Raw genomic sequence first — 16,507 nt, forward strand, 5'->3', positions numbered from 1 at the left:
GTCATGACAGTAGAACATTTGATAGAAGTGCCCAGTGCATTGGTTAACAATTTTGTATATCTTTGCCATTAAAAGTCCTGATCCAGTGATTTGTGACTCCTGTCATTCACATTTGATTTTATTTTAACAAATGTGGTTGGCTGGTGATGGTCTTAGTGGAACTTGAATTAAATTAAGATCACAACATTTGCACTGTTAAAAACAAATGTCCACAGTACGGGCAGGAATAACACAAGTGGCTTACCACAGAGCAGATGTAGGGGGGACCCAGAGGCTTGGAAAACTTGAATAATAGACTAGCCAACACAAAAAAATAGAAAACCTCAAGTGATTCATGACTCAAAACACACACACCAGAGCTGGCATTTTAAATAGTGGAGTGTCTGCCATTTTGTAGAAACTGTAATTTGCGACTCTTATAAAAGTGGTGTGAGGAACAAACATAGAGTCAAAAATAGAAGCAGGGAAAACATTCAAGAAATTGGAAGAACCAAAGGCCATGCACAGTAGAGGTTGTGGCACCAGGAGCTGGGTGCCCATAGCAGGTTAGGCTTAGGGCCGCGCCACAAGCCAGGCTGTGAGGCCATCCCCTTGTGGGAATGGCCTTTGACTATGAGCCAGGGGTGGACCACATGCCAAAACCGGTAGCCAACCCATGCTTTGTATGACTTTGACCATGCATAGAATGCGTTTGCTTCCTCTAGTGTGCTGTGAACAACCCTCCCTGAACAGGGAAGGAGGCTGTGCACAAGAGGGATTTGGAATAAAGTTGATTTTACAAAAAAATTGAAATTCAGTGAAACAATTGTTGAAAACTGAGTATAATTCTGGCTCAAGGGCACAACACCATTGAAATTTGCCAATTATGGGACACAACACATACAACGCATGCCATAAATCAAGTCGCTCACCATGCACAAAAGACCCATTTTCAAATGGCACTGGTAAAAATGTAATTAACCAGGAGATAAACATGGCAGGCAATGTGAGTTATGCAGTGTGCTCAGCTGTTAGTTGTGTTGTTTTCTTTGACTATAATATAGTTTGACTGAACACTACCCACATATCTACTATATTTTCTTTTATGCAAAGAACAATACCAAATATAGACATTGTGCCTTATTAGTGAACGTGTGCACTGATATAAAAGCACAGCCATGCCCCAATGCTTCAGGTGTAGCAGGGAATGGAACAAATACAATTTGAATCAGGGCAAATATGGCACTGACTGATTTCACTTTCGTATTTGCTGTACTTACTTACTAGAAACTGGAGAAAAATGCATTTGTATCAATTTGCTAAGATGGTTCCCTCTCTGTCAAAGCAAAGGTTTGCCTGCCTCATTTAGAGAAAGGTGGAACTTCAAAATGTAGGCGGTGGAGACTACTCTGTCTCTGCCACCTACATACACCTCCAATGGCCTATTGTAGTAAGGGCCATTGGAGTTTTGGCCATGTGCTCTCCCACCCTGTATAGAGTGGGTTAACATATGGCAAGTTTTCACTGTCTGTCCATCACTGGCAGGTAAGCCTCGATCTACACGCAGTGAAAACATCAAACTAACCCCCACGCCATGAATGAAAACTCCCATGGTGAGGGTGTCATTGTTTTTTTTCGGTTTTTTTTTTTTCAAAAGGAAAATCCTTCTTTGGAATTTTCTTTTTGAAAATGAAGATAAAAAAAATGAAAGTTTGACATACAGCTGTTAAGTTGATATCCGTCCGACTTCCAATGGCAGCTCCTGTAAATGCAAAATTTGTTCACTGGGCCTGCAGGCATCTCTATGTTTGGTGGGTGGTAGGTACATACTCTTTCTCCCAAACGCAAAGATCAGGCCCTTAGTTTGCTCCATTTCAAAAATTTAAAAAGGCTGTTCATAGAATAGGGGTTCCTTGTCTAAATCACCTTGGCACGTGCGATAAATCTTCCATAATGTAGACTGGGGAAAATCTACTTCTTTTATTTCACGTTGCCCAAGAAGAAAAATAGTACAAAATAGATTCCTATGTATTTATAGACAAGAGCAAAGTTGTGAAGTTTGTTCCAAAGGGATTTTGGCATCATACAAAAGTGTGTGCACTTTGATGTGTGTGCTCCATTGCGAACACAAACATTACTTGTGAATCTGGCTTCCTTGATTATCGATTTTCAGGGAATCAAGAAAAGAATGCTATTTGCTGCAAGGAGTGATGCTAAATGGCTTGCCTTGGAATTACTTGCCTTATTATTATCATGTTTCCCTTAAATACAATAGCATAAAAGACAAACTTTCGGGAATGCGTTGCAGTTGCCTGGCGGAGCATGACTGATCTAATGTAGTCTTGCAATCGTTTAGTAAGGCTGCTAATGATAAACAATGGCCCTGAGTCTATAGCCTTTTTTTGCTGAGAAAGACAAACTCTGTAATCCCACTCATTTCTTTGATTGTGTTTTGGTTGCTCATTTGCCCTCTGGCCAGGAATTAATTGCATTGGAAAAATAATGCAATTGTTTATTATGTAAAACACTGTAAAACTGCCTCTAACCAAAATTACAAAAAAATGTTTGGCTGCACACTGCTAATGCTGAAGAAAATATGAAACTAGAAATGCCCCATATTTCCCAGTTCATTAATTCGCTCTCCAAGTGAGATATGCTATTTCAGTGAGCTTTGACAGTCAAGGAGGCAACTCTGTCATAACAAAATATTATAACAGCGAAATGATTTTATGGAAAAAGTAATGGATAAATAAATGTAAGAATATCCACCACATGTTCATTCACGCACCTCATAATTGTTACCTATATCTGAATCTAAACTGCAACCTCGGCCATGCCTTACCTAGACAAACTCTAGGCCGGTCATGTGTTATGCATGTTTTATAATAAGGGGAGGCTTGTGCCCTGCAACCGTGAAATGGTAATTCACACGAGAGAGAGAGGCCTTCAAACGGACTCATAAACAACAGCCGATAGGAAAGGTGAATACCACAAAACACTTTGAACCTGAATTAGGGTTATACATTAGCAAAAGACTATGGGGCAGCTCTACAAGGAAGTGCCGCAAGCCCTTTGGCTGCACCACGCTGCGTTGGCGCACAAATTGCAGCCATGCGCTTGCGCAGGCACCCTTGCACCATGGAGCAAGGATGCTTGCGTAGTGGGGAGATTGTTTTTGTGCAGGAAGGGGCACCTTCCTGCACAAAAACAATCACTACAGGCATTTTCCTCCTTTAATGCATGCTATAGAATGCAGCACGCAATGAAAGAGGAAAAAATCTGGAGAAATGAAAACATTTCTCCTCGTTGCGCCTCGCTACGCCACCTCTAGGGTGGCGCAGCATTCAGACGCATCTCCAAATTTACGATTTCTCGTAAATCCGGAGATGTGTCTTGTTCCACAGGTGTTGCGTGAGAACACCCACAGCAACACCCATAGAACGCCCCTTCAACGCAAAGTGCTGCATGTGAAGGGGCCGTATTTATAAGGAGAGGAAAAGTCATGCAGGGTGGCTTTTTTTGTCCTTGTAAATATGGAGTGGCTCTCTGCATCACCAGTACATCACGAAAAGTGACGTACTCATGGCGCAGGGGGCTTGTAAAACTGCCCCTAAATATATACCAGGGTAGCACGTTTTTCCTAATTCAATTTTCATGCAATTCACATAAAAAATATCTAAAAGCAGAAATTCTGTGTCCCTTTCACCCATGAATTTCTGAGTACATAAAGTTGTTCTTCGGCTGTGCTACTTCACATGGTCATAAATGCAATTTGTAAAAGTGCATAGACCTCCACCTAAACCTCTGCTGTCCCTTATATGTGGTACTCCCCACCACAACAAGAGACCTCTGCAACTTTAAGTCCATGTTTTTGGTGTACATGAAAGGGGAGGGAGCTGGAAAAGGGAAATATATATGATAAATTGGGAATAACATAATGAAAATCAAGGGGTGGCAAAGGGAGAGGCATACAAAACGTACAAGGTGTAAGTCAATTGCTGCCTGTTACCAACGTTGGATCACTTTCAAAATTGTTAACATTTACTCCAACCAAGCCTTGAAGTTAACACCCGCCATCCAAGAGGCATAGTTGGTGTGCGCAGTCTTTAAGAAAAAAGTAGAAGTTTTTAAAAGTAAAGCAACATGGAAAAAGTGTGAACAAATGAGGAAATATTTAAATTAAAATAGGAAAGCGTTATTGTGTGTAAAGTTTGTTTGACCAAGCAAAAGTCCACCCGTGCTTAAAGTAGAGAAAGAAGAAGACTAAACAGAATACTAGAGAAAAGTACCTCACAATTGTTTCTACAACAGTGGCTCGAAATATTCTTCTGAGAGACCCCATGGAGTATTCTAGGGATCTTGAGTGAACTAAGTCAAAAATGGAAATTGAAAATTTCATATTATATTGAATACCTGCTGACTATCACTATAAGACAAAAGGCTTCTTAAAAAAATGCAATTAGTCAATTCCTAATTAAGCAATCAGAGAACACATAGGATAGTCCAACCAGAACTCCCTTGTCACGAGTACACACTATTATTTTTACCAAGTGCACCAAATTAATGGCTGATACTCACTATTATTATCAAAACACTCTATGTCAGAGACTATCACCTCAAAGCAGGAATACAAATTAAGTGAAAAAAAAATTTCAGTAAAAAAATGAGTGTCGGTCACAGGCATATACGGAAACATACCTAGGATCAATCAAATGACATCAACGATCCCCTTTAGATATGGTGCATCCAAAGTGAGATATTCGGGACAGGTGCAGGCCTGTATTCTGTGAAAGCCAAATAGAACCAGTTCAAATGGAAGGTTCAAATATATGACAGAGATTAGTATAAGGAAGTAAATCGGACGTTGCATCACTGATGCAAACACAAGAGTAGTGGTAGGCACTTGATGTTAGGAACGAGCAGAAAGAACAAAAATACAATAGTAACTTTTAAATAACTATTAAACCCCTAGTGAGACACCTAGTGTCAACACCTACCTGGTGGGTTAAAAGTTGGAATGGAGGAAGAATATATTTAACACGAGGATCATAACTTTCTTGACACCAGTGTGAGGATGACCCCCTGAGAATATCATCTACTTGTTGAGGACTAGTATAGAGGCTGGTCAGTGTATATTGTATCAAACAACTGTATTTCATGCTTTGCTATTGACTATTTGAGAAAAGACTACTGCTATGCATGTGATGAAAATCACAATGTCTCAGGATATTTTCCCCTTATAAAACATTATTTTTAGGATGCTTAAAAAGAATGTGGATGAGAGAACCATATCAGGTTACAATTTGAGGTACTGAAAAATCAGATTCTAGGTCCTAATTATGCTACCATCTAAACCAATACTGATATGAAATGCTTAGGAGAGTAACAGTAGATTACAATGGGATGTGGTACACACTGTGAAATAGGACTGTACTGCAATGTGATGTTGTAGTGAATTCGTCCGTAATTCTTTAAAAAAACGGTACCCAATCTTCAATCTAGATTGGCCAACGGCAGAATTGTTTTCTGATGCTACCTCTCTACCTATTTGTATAAAACTTTGCAACAGCCTAAGATGGTGCCACTTTAGACCCTTGCAATCCCTTGGTTTTCCTGCAAGCATCACGTGATTGCTTGTTTTAGACATAACGTAAAACATTACGTATGAACGCCCAGCTGTGGTATTTATTTAAAAGTGGCAGTCCGTGCGAATCGAGGACGCCACTTCTGGAGGACGCGACACGCGAAGTAGGATGAAGGTATGTCCTGAATGCTTCGATTACAGCAATAAATGTACAGGCACAAGCTATGCAGCTTTACCGGATAGGCCACCTGTCTCTTTTTTGTCTCTAGACAAGAAGTGATTACTTGTGGGCGCACGCTATGTAGCTTTACTGGATATGCTACTTGCCCTTTAATTGTTTCTAGACAATCAGCGCGATAGCAGCTCCTTGCATTAAATGAGTATGTCAAGAAATTCTTTACTCATGAATGATGGGACCTTTGGAATTTTAACCACGAGTCTTCAATTTATTTATAAGTTCAGCATGAATATACATACTTCTACATCATACCAGGTAGGCGCTCATTAACTATTGTTTTCTAAGGAATGTCGTAGATTTATTAGGAACCGCACTATTGTTTATCATAGACATCTGTCAAATTGTAAACCAATACAATAGGGCAACATGGACTCTACAATTGTAGTACTATTGAACTTTCTTTTTTCTGTGACCTGTATACTCAGTGGGATGTGGTTTACCAAACCCCACAATCCCCCAACAGGCCGTTTCAGACTCGACCACCCAAAAATATCAACACTGATGAGATGCACGTCGGTGCATCTGTGTAGTACACATATAAAAAAAACTTAAATATTAATATAAGTTTATGTTTACTCGCCCATAGATGTTGCCCTGAACTGCAGTGGACGTCTGGGCGTTTGATAACACTATTCCCAGTGCGAAAACACACGATATTCTGACTACTATTGAGCTCCAACTTTTAACGCACCAGGTAGGTGTTGACACTAGATGTCTCACTAGGGGTTTAATAGGTTTTTAAAAGTTACTATTGTATTTTTGTTCTTTCAGCTCGTTCCTAACATCAAGGGCCTACCACTACTCTTGTCTTTGCATCAGTGATGCAACGTCCGATTTACTTCCTTATACTAATCTATGTCGTATATTTGAACCTTCCATTTGAACTTGCTCTATTTGGATTTCACAGAATATGGGCCTGCACCGATCCTGAATATCTCAATTTGGATCCACCATATCTAAAGGGGATCGTTGGTGTTATTTGATTGATCCTAGGTATATTTCTGTATATGCCTGTGACGGACACTAATTTTTTTACTGACATTTTTTTTTCATGTAATTTGTATTCCTGCTTTGAGGTGATAGTCTCTGACATAGAGTGTTTTGATAATAATAGTGAGTATTCAGCCACTAATTTGGTGCACTTGGTTCACTTGGTAAAAATAATAGTGTGTACTTGTGACAAGGGAGTTCTTGTTGGACTATCCTATGTGGTCTCTGATTGTTTAATTAGAAATTGACTATTTACATTGTTTTAATCAGCCTTTCATCTTATAGTGATAGTCAGCAGGTATACAACATAATATGAAATTTTCAATTTCCATTTTTGACTTAGTTCAGTCAAGATCCCTAGAATACTCCACGGGGTCTCTCAGAAGAATATTTCAAACCACTGTAGTAGAAACAATTGCGAGGTACTTTTCTCTAGTATTCTGTTTAGTCTTCTTCTTTCTCTACTTTAAGCAGGGTGTACTTTTGCTTGGTCAAATAAACTTTACACACAATAACGCTTTCCTATTTCAATTGACATATTTCCTAATTTTTTTCATGCTTCCCCCATGTTGCTTTACTTTTAACAACTTCTACTTTTTTCTTAAAGACTGCTCACACCAACTATGCCTCTCGGATGGCGGGTGTTAGACTCTGATTTACACAAAGGTGATGGTAATACTTTGAAAAACGGTTGCTATTTCATCATTTATTTTTCTTAGTTTAATACGACATGTTTTAGTTGGTCCTTAAACGATGTTGCATTGTTCTAATATTGACACAATTGTACTAAGATTTGCATTCTTACAATTTGGATGCCATGTATAGGAAGTCATACATTTGTACATTGTCTCTACACCCTTGAAAAAGTCGTACTAACCTGATGAAACATGTGTTGGCTGTCTGCTCTTCCAACTTGCACTTTGAGTCATCTACATCAAGACTCCAATGGATCTTCCATTTGTCTAATAAATCACCACTGACATTTGTTTTTCTATCAACCTCTACCTTTATTGTATTTGCATTTGTGTTTATTAAAACCGTACTAACTACTAAGTCAGATAATAGACACACAAGTGGTTGTGCTCTGTAATTTGCTTGCATTATATATGGGAAAGAGTATTTCTTTCTGTATATAGGATGGACACTGATAGATGGCAGGGTGTTCTACATAGAGCACACCCAGAAATTTTGTTGTTATAATATTGGGATAAGACTGTGTCGGAGATGCTGACTTTTTCTTGTCACCAATGCCATTACTTTTTCTATAAATCACCAGAAAACATGTATAATTACAAATATAGATTAATGTTGTAAATTGTGGTAAACTGTAAAAGCAATAAAATGTGTTTAAAAAAAATAATCTTACTTCAAGGTTAAATGGGATTTTGAAAATTAAGTAGCTAATAACTTTGTAGAACTTTGCTAGCATTTTCCCAAGCGGATATGCAACATTAAATCTTTTAAACACCCTTAGGGCTGCCTTATGGAAAATTATGTTGAAACTACAGGGTAAAAGAGTGTTTGAGTTTGCATTGGCTGAGTGCACACTTTTCAATTATTTAATCAGTCACTTTTTTATATCTTAAGCCCCCTGTCTCATGGCTTCATAATGCACACTTTAGGGGTGAAAAATGCCCTTCTCTTTGATATGAGTTACTGGAATGCCTTAGAAAAGCCACCCAGGCAGAGGACAGTGATGCTCCTGGCATCCATATTTTTTGTCATAAATTTGTGGTCATTGTAAATGCACACTACAGTACATTTATGACCTATAAGTCCCACATCATTGCTGCATTTTTTTCCCTCTATACTACGGCCGTACAGGAAAGTCAAATAGACCAATTGGGTGAGACCAGTTTTACTGACCACATTTTAAGGCAACGCCAGAGTGCACATACTGGAACACTGCATAGCAAGGCACATAATTCTAATATCAGCTAAAATAGGAATTAAAAAAAAACAATAACTGAGATTGGACCATAAAAAAGGCAAATTTGCAAAACAGGTATACTGCCCCCCTTCAGATGAGAGCTAGGGTAGACTAATCAATCACTAGAGAGACTTCCATACTCAGGTGTTTATACCACTTTGAGGCTACCAGTACCCCTCTGTCAAGATATGCCTGCAACACTAACCCTATTCTCTCCCTCCTCTAATCAGCAGACTATACCTGTGGCAGAAATAACCCTAGCCTACTCATAGATGTATTCTTATAGGTAAACAGTGCCACCATTGCTAACCAGGTTATCTGGCCCATACTGCACCATGTTTTAGATATCTGTCTCCAACGTGGGGTCTTTTCTGTCTACAAGGCAACCAACAAGCAAAAGACAAGTAACTGCTGTCTGATTTTTGTACTAAGTCCCTTGCAAATCACTCGTAGGTGTATTGTCAAATTAGGTACTTATGCCAGGCCTCACTCGCAGCCTGTGGACTGACACAGATTAATGTACAGGTTCCTGGGCCTACATAGTCCAAGCCCTTTCAGCCCACTCATCACTGGGAGCACCACAAATCCCAGTGCAAAGCCTCATGTGCCTGAGTTAGACATAATGACTAAAACTCCCTTCCCATCTGATATGTGTCTCTGAGAGTTTCTAGGGAGTACAATGTAGACAACTCCTCCCAAAATTACTTTCTTAGGGCAAACTCTTGTGTCCCTAACCACTGGCTAAGTAACCTCCCCAAGGTCGCCTAGTGCTGTCATAGTTCAAGCTACAACCACTGACTGCAAACACACTTGTTTCATTCTCACTTTTACGATCTTAGGTCCCAAGGCTTGCCCTTCACCGGAACCTTCAGACTTAATACTCACTTTCCAGTTCAGGATTTATTTTCTGGACTCAGAACCGACATCAAGAGTTGTATGCAAATTTCTGTCTGTGTCATGCAACTGTCTATTTGGTCTAAGGCTTCTGTCATCTGACTCTGTGACAGAACAGGCATCACCTCCAGGATAGAACATGCCTTATCAACCTGAGCCTTCAGATTCTCCACTGTCAGAGCAGGCTACTGATGGCCCACTGTTCTTCCCATTGCAGATGGCACCAGCCTTCTCCCCTTTTTTTTCCTTTTGGGTCTTGTCCTCTTACCATAAGGCTAGTATCTTTACTTATGTGTAGTAGGGCAACCTGGTTGCTCTCATCCACTCGTTCCCTTTTCTCTAGTGGTAGCTGATGACCATGGATGCAATCTATAGATATGTTGGGACATACAGGTACCTTTCTCTGGACAGCTATCTTCCTTCACTCTATCCTACAGATCTCTCTCTGCAAGTATTGCTCTGTTTGTTGAAACTAGCCATTCCACTACCAGAGTCTGTTTGGAACAGGTTTGCTATACAACACTGGCATGGACAACATTAATTGAGACCCTCTAGAAATACTTCCTAGAACTCTCTAGGATCACTAGCCTATCTTCTGGGTCCACCTTCCAATCAAAGGACAATTGGGCATGCTCTACAATCTCCTCCTGGCTGGAAATCACCTCTCCTTAGCTATCACAGACAGTCCTGCAGAGTGCCCACGTTTTATTGCCTTATCAGGCATGAGGAATCTCCCTTATTGTGTCCTCAATTATGAGAATCAAAGCACCTGCACCTCTCAAAGGTCTTCTTATGCCATGGATTCTCATCTTCCTGTTTCCCGATCCAGGTTGGAAATCTTATCCCTTGTCAGGCATCTGGGGCCCTAAGGGGTAAACTTTTGCTGGTGGATTGAATCTCTCTTCCACTGCTCACCACTGCCACCCTCTTAGGCACTCTCTTGTTACACCAGAGTTGATCCTCGTTCTTAAGCTCCCTGAGATCAATTACATTAGAGTCAATCAGGTGCAGGCAGCACGTTGTGAACAGTGGCAAAAATGTGGTCCTGCATAAAGAAATTATACAGCCAATCATAATCATTTACTTTGCTGTACTTTACCCAAGCCTCCAATGAGTTAAGGGTAACATACAAAAGAAATTCCCAAAATTGATTTAATGATTTGGTCAGTCCAAAACTTCAAGAACATTGGGGCATGGTTAGCTGGCCAAGATAGCAGACATTTTGGGGCTTATTTACTATGAAGTGACGGAGTGCGGCATTAGCCTTTCTGGCTTAACGCCACACTCCGCCACTTCTGAATCGCAGGGCTGCACTATCTTCACAGCAATATGATGCAGACCTGCGTTTCCTCCTGTGCTGGCACTAAATGTAGCAGCCTAGCACCAACACAGACACCCTTGCACCATAGTGCAAGCATGTCTGCGTTGAGGGGAAGATTGTTTATGTGCAGGAAGGTGTACCTGCTTAATGCAGCACACATAGAATTTGCAAAATGTTTAATTTTTTTTAAATGACACTTTCCTGCACATAAACAATCAATGGGGTTTTGCTGTTTGTATGTGTGCTGCACAACACAGCACGCATGGAAACAGAAAAGACAAGAAGAAATTATACATTAAACCTCATTTTGCCAGGTTAAGACCAGGTTTTCCCTGGTCTTACTTTTGGTGCTGCCTCCGATATACACTACCCTTGTAATTAGATGGCAGCGTCAAATTCAATGGGTGTTGCGGTGCAACACCCACCGCAACACCCATCGCCCTCCTTCACGCTAAGTAAAGCGTGAAAGGGGGCCTAATTTGGAAGGCAACGTTAAGCCATGTTAAGTGGCTTAACACTGCTTTGTAAATAAGGCTCAGCCCCTATCACCCCTAACATGTCCTGAAAAGTGACGCTATGGTGGCAATAGGGCCTTGTAAATATGCCCCATTGTTTTAGGGCTCCACATCGGACTTACGTTCATCCTGCTAAATTTCCCCACACTAATTACCCCACCTGAGTCAACCAAAAGTAAGCTGGAGCCGCTGGGAGGATGTGGCTGAGGTAGGAGTGCCATGGGTGTCCTTGTGTACTTTGTCAAAAACCCTCCTGCCTTGAACCCACAGGCGGAGAAAATGGTGACTGAGACCAGCTGAATCAGGGGAGGCCCAGGAGACAGAGAGCTGCCCATTGACTGATGATGGCACAGGTACCCGGTTGAGGTGTGTGTGTGGCTTCCAATTGCTGACAGCAAGGGGGCAGTGAGTGCCTAAGCCTCTATGAGGGAGTGGCCCAAGTCAGTGATACATTCTGAGTTCCTGATGTCAGCCATCTTAATAGCATTGTTTTGGCCTGGTAGAACCATGTCCCGGGCTGAGATAGAAAAACGTAAATAAAACATTTTCCGGAGATCATCTGAATGCCCAACAATGCCTCATTTTGACAAATCACAGGTACACAGAACTGTGGGCGAATAATAAGTGAATGGTTATTTGGACACACCCCTCACACAGGGCCCTCCCCTTGCACGGGCCAGGGGTTTTAAGAGAGGCCTAGCATGAGTTAAGGCCTAGGATCAAAAAGAGGAGAGTTTTGTCAGCTGTGTGCATAAAGTGAGGCCTAACACAAAGACAGGCATAGAAATGAAAAGAGGTCTGGTAGGAATATAACTCAGGAGAGACCTACCATGAAGTGAGACTTAGAGTAAAGTGGCCTTGGAGGAGAGTACCTCAACTGCAGATGGGGGAGTTGAGCGGGCCGGGGCAGAGACTAAGGCTTATCACCAAGTGGGGCCAAGAAGCATGCCTCTCCTCCTCGTGCCTGCTGAAAGTGTGTGTTGTGTGTGCTGTGGGGAGCATGTCCCTTGCGGACTGGAACTGCTCATGAACGGTGTACCTCACTGGAGGTTGCGCTCTGCCAAGCAGGCCTTGACTCCACTGTGACACAGAGGAAAGCTAGCAATATTAGCAAGTGGCTGCCCTCTCCCTGAGTGAGTTGCACTACATGGTTATGCAGCGACGGTCTTCAATTATCTACAGCAGTTGTGGTCAAGTTGGGCAAATCACCCTTTCAAACCACTGTGGAGGGATTGGTAGTCAGCATACAGGAAGCGAAAGCAAAATCACAGGAATTGCACATAACAGCACCAGATTCACAGCAGGATATGTCTGACTCATAAAGGCAACCGGACCCCTTTCCACACAGCTTTCAGGGCTCTCTGGACAAGATACTAGGGGCCATTGATGAATTGAAGTCTACCCTCCAATGGTAAATAGGGAAGGTATCAGTTGAACGGGGCCTGCTCCGTGTTGACCATCAGACGTTGACTACCAGGGTGAAAGACTATAAAATCACCCTCGCAGACCTACACACCTCACACCAATCAATGAAAACCTAAATTACTCATCTCACTGACTGAGTACAGCGGCTGGAACATCAAGCAGAAGATGTGGCTGTGTGCAGTAGACAGAACATGAAAATATTAGGCCTTCAAGGGGGAACTGAAGGGTCCAAATATGGTGGCCTACTTGGAGCCCTGGTTGGAGACGGTGGGGGCCCTGACCCAACTCACGCCCTTTTCTGCCCTTGAAAAAGAGCACTGAGTGCCAGCCGGACCGCTGGCCTTGGGACGCCAACCCAGAGCTATAATTATTAAGCTTTTGCACTGCAAAGCTATAGATGTGCTTTTGCAGAGGGCATGGGAAATGGGCCCTTTATGGGTGGTGAATGGCCAAGTCACATTGTTCCGTGACTTTTGTAGTGTAAGCCAAAAGAGCCTCCTTTTTAGATGTGAAGCAGATACCCAGAGACAAAGGGATTCAGTACTCTCTTATATTTCCTGTTGAACTGAAAATAATGTTAGATGCTCACTCCCCCTTCTGCTTGAACCTGGATGAGGCTTGGGCCTAGTTGGAAACACACCATTCTATGTCTGACAAACACTGCGCACCTGAAGGAGAGGTATCTGTGCGCTGCCGAAACCACCGCTGGTTGAGGGGATCCTTGCGAGCAAGACTATTCACAAAACCCACCCAGATGCAATCAGAAATGGGGCAAATGGGAGTATTGCAAGCTGTGGAGTTGCTGACTGAGGTAGTAGCTTCCGTCAAAGAAATTAACAGTATCTTGGATCACCAGGAGGACACCTCCAACTAGCTTCACATTGAGGATGCTGGGCTTCTGACTGTAACTCCCCAAACTGCAGAGGCAATTGTTTGATTGTGTAACTCCTTCTCCTCGTGGAAATTGCATTCACTACCCGGGCCAATGCAGCCGTGCATTGGAAGACTGCCTTTGCCTCTCATTGCCGCTCTATGGTCTTTAGGGCGGGGATACTGTGTGTTATTAACTTATTGACCTGTATGGTTTGGGTGGTCAGCCGATGCTGGGCTGCTTCGGGGATAGGGAGTTGGATTGTTTGCTTATTATTATTGTCCTCTGCTGTCTGTGTGTTGATGCTATATATGAAGGGTTGCCGGGTGGTGGGAGTTAATTGGGGAAAGGTCCTTTGCTAGATTGCTATGTAAATGTCCCTATGGCAAACACATTCAATGGGTACAAACTGACAATAAATTCAATAACTACAAACTGATGACATGGAACATACGTGGCCTGGGTTCTGCGAGCAAATAACACAAAATCCTAATGTATCTTAAAAGACGGGGGTTGCATTTTGCTCTACTCCAGGAATCGCAACTCACACTTGCAGAAGGTGATCGCCTCTACCGGCATTGGCGAAGTCAGCTTCATGCTACTGCATACTTGGCCTTTATAAGGGGGGGACGTTGCTCTGGGGACGGGCAGGATTTCCCTTTGAAACAATCACTTTTGACATAGACAAGGAGGGCCGATATGTCTTGGTGGAGGGTTGACATTGTAGCAACACTCTGATGCTGGGGAGTGTCTACATGCCAAATCATGATCCGGCCTTGTTCCTTAACAACCTGTTGGCATGATTGGCTCTATTGGCAACGGGGCCGTGCCTCAATGGAGGCAATTTTAATTGGGTTTTGGATACATGCTTGGACCACTCAACTCCTCCACTCCCGGGGCAGCAGCCCATCGAACAGCTGCTGGTTTGGCCTCTTGGATTAAACACTAGGACATGGAGTACCCTGGCACACTCAACATCTCCCAGACAGGGATTAATCCTTCTCGGGCTTATACCAGGTCCATATGAGGATTGTTTTCTTTGTAAGCTCCAAGTTCCTTAATAGTTGTAAAGTAAACAGATTATTTGGACCAAAACCTGCCGGGCCATAGTCCTCTCCTTTTTACACTGCAACCAGTAGATGAACGACCACATATACCATCAACGCTCAAGATCCCTTGAAGACACTGGCTTTGGAAGCTCTTTAGTGGACAGGATCGCAAAATACTTTCCTGCTACAACCTAGGATCGGCATTGAGTCATGGCATAGAATGGGAGAGTTTTAAAAGGTGGTGATGAGACTGCACAGCCTGGGGCAATTAGTGCATATTCAATGAGACCTGGAAAGAAACCTCCAGAAGTTGGAAGTGTCTCTCCATGTGCAGGACAATGAGCTTGGTGGGAGCCCAGGAGCCCTTCTGCAGTTGCTGGAGACATGCAAACTGGTTAATGTGACACTGGAAGAACATCAATGTCATGATTATAAAAACTACGCAAATTGGGTACAAGAAGATCAGGGAAAACTGGGACTGCTCCTAGCCTGGCTGGTTCACTTCGAGAGTAAGGGTACTCCTATCGCTCACTTAGTGTCAGCAGAGGTGACAGTCATCTTATTGACATTTATCTACTGTGTCTTAGGCGAATTGTGCCCTTTAGGACTCCACTTCTTCAAGCATATAACTTATCATTGCCGATTGGTTGGATACTTAAGAGATTTGTATCTACTCTGTCCCAGGCGAATTGTGTCCTTTAGGACTCCACTTCTTCAAGCATATAGCTTCTGATTGCTGATTGGTTGGATACTTAAGAGCCCTGATGAAGTTCCCTTTTGGCACTACTGGGAACGAAACGCGTTGGCTGTGTGCCGGTTTTTAAGGATTGATTTAATAAAAGAAGTACCTTTTGGAACTACTGCTTACGTGTCTATCTTTGCAATAAGTGCAACTTCCGCCTTCTCCTAAAAAACATTCTGAAAGTGTAACCATAACCCTATCCCCTGTGGAAGATCATTTTTCCTATTTGCACTGTGAGTCCTATAGTGAGAGCTATTAAATGAAAACCAGGATACTGATTCATTGTCAATATTGCGCTGTATTGCTGTAATTGTTGAAATGCCAATAAACAAAAGTGTATATAATAACATTTTCAAAGTAAGTCCAAAGTTGCAAATGGATGTGGCTTTCAGGGGTTAGTACTGGGTCTGCTCTCACTCCATAAGAGTCGAGTTTATATACTTTATTTCGGTCAGAGGCCTTAAAAGCAACACAAAATAATAAAAGCAGTATAAAAAGACATCATATTAAATTTTAGGGCAAGCTGCGTAATTAGACACTAAGGCAACATAAGCCCAGGAGTACCTTTGTAGGTTAGGCTTTAAACATAGATGCCCAACTTGGCAAACCATACATTTACAGCTAACGTAGATTCAAGCTAGTTCCTGTATTTCTGAGCTAACAACTATTGCGTGCTTAACAGTCCTGGCGTAAATGGGCCAGATTGCTTCTAGAAATTTAGTAATAGATAAAAAAAGACATGACCCAGTATTTGACCTACATATTCGCAAACCACGTTTATGGAGACGTACTCTGCACAAAGGCACAGTCTTGGCGACTCTGTTGTCCAGCGAATGTTGGGCAGAAGAGTAGGTGGGTGTCTGTTTCCTGAGGTGCCGAAGAGGCTGGGCAACCTGCACTACCCTCTGAGCGGGGACTCCACTTACAAATAAATGATGCAAGCGGAAAGTACAAAGCCTGTATCTTATA

At 42.2% G+C, this 16,507-nt stretch overlaps 1 protein-coding gene across 1 annotated transcript in view; it reads right to left on the reverse strand.

Annotated features, from left to right (window-relative positions):
- LRP1B (LDL receptor related protein 1B) overlaps positions 1-16,507 on the reverse strand; it is a 3,634,433-nt gene that overhangs the window by 2,848,784 nt on the left and 769,142 nt on the right. The gene's annotated exons all lie outside the window — the stretch shown is intronic.

The sequence above is a fragment of the Triturus cristatus genome, chromosome 3_2 (genome assembly GCF_964204655.1).
Source record: "Triturus cristatus chromosome 3_2, aTriCri1.1, whole genome shotgun sequence".
Classification (NCBI taxonomy): Eukaryota; Metazoa; Chordata; class Amphibia; order Caudata; family Salamandridae; genus Triturus; species Triturus cristatus.